Source organism: Chiloscyllium plagiosum, chromosome 13, assembly GCF_004010195.1.
Source record: "Chiloscyllium plagiosum isolate BGI_BamShark_2017 chromosome 13, ASM401019v2, whole genome shotgun sequence".
Lineage (NCBI taxonomy): Eukaryota > Metazoa > Chordata > Chondrichthyes > Orectolobiformes > Hemiscylliidae > Chiloscyllium > Chiloscyllium plagiosum.
Genome location: NC_057722.1, coordinates 71330542 through 71334544, shown reverse-complemented (window position 1 = coordinate 71334544; position 4003 = coordinate 71330542).

Below are 4003 nucleotides of genomic sequence, written 5' to 3'. Positions count from 1 at the left end.
CGCTCCGCAAGTAGGCGGTCTGTCTCCCCAATATAGAGGAGGCCACATCGGGTGCAGAGGATGCAATAGATGATTGTGTGGAGGTGCAGGTGAATCTGTGGCGGATATGGGAGTTTCCTTTGGGGCCTTGGAGGGAGGTGGGGGGGGTGGTGTGGGCGCAAGTCTTGCACCTCCTGCGGTTGCAGGGGAAGGTGCGGGGAGTGGAGGTTGGGTTGGTGGGGGGTGTGGATCTGACGAGGGGGTCACGGAGGGAGTGGTCTTTACGGAATGCTGATAGGGGAGGGGAGGGAAATATATCCTTGGTGGTGGGGTCCGTTTGGAGGTGGCAGAAATGGCGGCGGATGATGCGCTGTACATGGAGATTGGTGGGGTGGTAGGTGAGGACCAGTGGGGTTCTGTCCTGGTGGCGGTTGGAGGGGCGGGGCTCAAGGGCGGAGGAGCGGGAAGTGGAAGAGATGCTGTGGAGGGCATCGTCGACCACGTCGGGGGGGGAATTGCGGTCCTTGAAGAAGGAGGCAACTTGGACCCAACCTGATAAGTTTCTCAACCCCACTCTCCTACTTTCTCCCAATAACCCTTGATCCCCTTGACAATCAAGAATGTATCTATCTCTGTCTTAAATATACTCAATGACCCAGCCTCCATAGCAGCGAATTCTATTGAGTCACCACTCTCTGGCTGAAGAAGTTTCTCCTTAACTCTGTTATAAAGGGTCTTCCCTTTACTCTAAGGCTGTTGCCTTGGGCCCTAGTCTCTCCTACCAATGGAAACATCTTCCCAACATTCACTCTGTCCAGGCCATTTAGTATTCTACAAATTTCAATTAGGTCCCCCCTCATCTTTCTAAACTCAATTGAGTATAGACCCAGGGTCCTCAAACATTCCTCATATATTAAGCTTTTCAATCCTGAGAACATTCTCGTGAACCTCCTTTGAACTCACTCCCAGGCCAATGCCTTCTTGAGATATGGGGCTCAAAACTGCATATGCTACTCCAAATGCAGTCTGACCAGAGCCTTATAGAGCCTCAGAAGTACATCTCTGCTTTTATATTTAAGTCCTCTCAAAATAAATACCATCATTGTATTTGTCTTCCTAACTTCTGACTCAACCTACAAGTTTACCTTGAGAGAATCCTGGACTAGAACTCCCAAGTCTCTTTGCACTTCAGTCTTTTGAATTTTCTCCACATTTAGAAAATAATCCATGTTTCTGTTCTTCTTACCAAAGTGCATGACCTTACACTTTCCCACATTGCACTCCATCTGCCACTTCTTTTCCCACTGTCCAAGTCCTTCTGCAGCCTCCCTGCCTCCTCAATATTACCTGTCCCTCTATCTATCTTTCCACCATCTGCAAACTTAGCTAGAATGCCCTCAGTTCCTTCATCTAGATCATTAATGTATAAAGTCAAAAGCTGTGGTCCCAACACTAAGTCTTGCAAAACACCACGTGTCATCGCTGCCATCCTGAGAAAGACCCTTTTATCCCATTCTTTGCTTTCTGCCAGACAGCCAAGCTTCAATCCAGTATTTATCCAGACATATCCTGCCTCACCTTGACAGGAAAATTGCCTCTGATTTACCCATGAGGAGCACTTACACAGTCGGATAAAGAGCCTGACTTGGGCAAGATACGCGTGAGCTACAACTCTGTTACTCTGAAACCATGCAGCCTGCAGGAACCGTTTGTCCTGGGTCACCACTGGGAACAATGGCATGCTTGTATTCTCGTAATTCAACAGAAGTGATTGAACCAGTGTGTCTGTGGCCCGCTGCCATTAAATGGTTATCTTGGGCACGTGCACTGTTGAGCACAACACCTTTGTTGCTGACTGATTTTAAAATCAAAGTCAGAAATGTCAACAACATTTGATAGCATCTGACTGAGTGGTTTCAGTCATTCTGACCAGTCAATGAAGTGAAGACGCTTTTGCTGCTTGGCTCCGGGCCCAGACATTGCTGAGCATTCAGACAATTCAACAATTCTATGTGTGCCTCCTGAGCTAAAGGAGAAAGTTTCAGTAGTGTCAAACATAGCTCCATCACTGCAGGTTCTTTACGTTCAGTTAATGGCTTTGCCCTCTGACCTTGAGTTGTACAAGATATCAACCGAGATGTTTATCAGAAATAAACTTGCCAGTACGTCACATCTTCCAACTTAGGACATCCCAAAACAAGCCACAGCCAGTGAAGCACTTTCTGAAGTGTAATTTCTGTTATAATTTGGGATCTGTGGCAGCCAAGTTTCACATTGGACACAGGGCTGCAGTCGGACTTGGAGACTGCTAGGGGATAATGTGTGTACCAGGTCCCTGAGGATAAAGATGACTTCTATTGCAGAGGATCCAGATGCCAAATTTGATAGGGTGAAATATCGGAAAAGACTGATAGGCTTGGAGCATTGGCAGGCTTAGCAACTGTCACTGTCAAGGAGCATGAGGAGACCAGCTCCAACCTGGAATAGGACTCCCCTCATGAATAGGAAATGTTTGGAAGGATATGTGCCAGGAGCAGGCAGTTGAGACTGGCTTAGTTTGGGATGGTGGTCAGATCGAAGGATCTGTTTCCATGCTGTATGACTCTCTAACTCTATCACTGCATGAGCTGGAAGCTTATCCTTTCTGGCATGCAAATGGTGGCCAGCCCCTGGATTTGGAAGCTCAGACTGAGGCTTGAGAACTGTTGTTATCGTGGCTGTGGATACCACTGAGGCTCTCATACCCAGTCCAGCAAACTACTGTGATTACTGAGGCTACTGGACTAGCGACCAGAGATTTCATGGAATATAGCCAGCTCTCTGCTTTCATGGTGATATTGTTCAATCTCCCATCATCTGCCATTCTGCCAAATGTTCTTGTCTGCCAGCCCAGATCACTGGTGCTCATGTCAAGATTATTCATCCCAAAGCCAGTCTACTGTCAGCTTGAGGACATCTTGCAAGGCCATCTGCAACAGTGTTCACCTAAGACAGGGTGTCGTCAAGCCAGCATCTCACCCTCTTGCTCTTTTCCTACCAAATCACAACTACAGTTGTTAATACAGAATCCTTATCTTTGTTGTTTAAAACTCTCTGACTCATTCTCAATTTGCAGCTGACTAAATACCTATAATTCATTTTACAATGAGTCACAGGTATGACATGTCTTACGGGAATTGTTGAATTTAATGGTAACATTCTGCACATTCCTGCACGGAAACTGTTGCTGGGACTGTGGGCGTGCTCCAGAGAATTTATAAACTTCTTGCGGGAAAGATAATGGACTGGATTTTATGCTAATAATAGCAGTGAGGCTTAGAGTGCTCATCATTATCGTGGCGTAATTGTTTGTTTTAATTCGTTCGACGTAGGCGTCTTGTCGCTGTGTTTGTCGCTGTTCCCCAATTTTCCATGAGAAGATGATGACGAGCCACCTGTATGAATGCAACCAAGAGTTATACTTAGAAAGTCAGAGGTTGGTTAAGAGTCAACCATTTTGCTCTGGGTTTGGAATCACATAGAGGCCAAAGTCAGTAACGACAACAAGTGCTCCTCCCTGATGTTGGTAACAGATCTCTAAAAAGGGAATTCATGGAATGTCGTACCAGTCCACCAAACTACTGTGATTATTGAGGCTATTGGACTAGCGACGAGAGGTTTCATGGAGTATGGTTTTTTTTGGAGCAGCTTGTGTTACTATCCACTAGAGAAAAGACAATTCTGGATTTCTGATGAGGCAGATTTGATTAGAAAGGTTAGTGTGATGGAACCCCAAGGGGGCAGTGACCATAATATGATAGAATCACCTTGCAGTTTGAGAGGGAAAGCTAAATTCAGTTGTAATGGTATTACAAATGAGTAAAAGGTAAGTACAAAGACATGAGGGAGGAGCTGACCAGGGGGTAATTCAGGGTAGTTGATTGGAAGGGGAGCCTAGCAAGGAAGACGGAGGAGCAGCAATAGCAGGAGTTTCTGAGGGTAATTCAGGACACAGCAGAAATTCATCTCAAAGAAGAAGAAACAT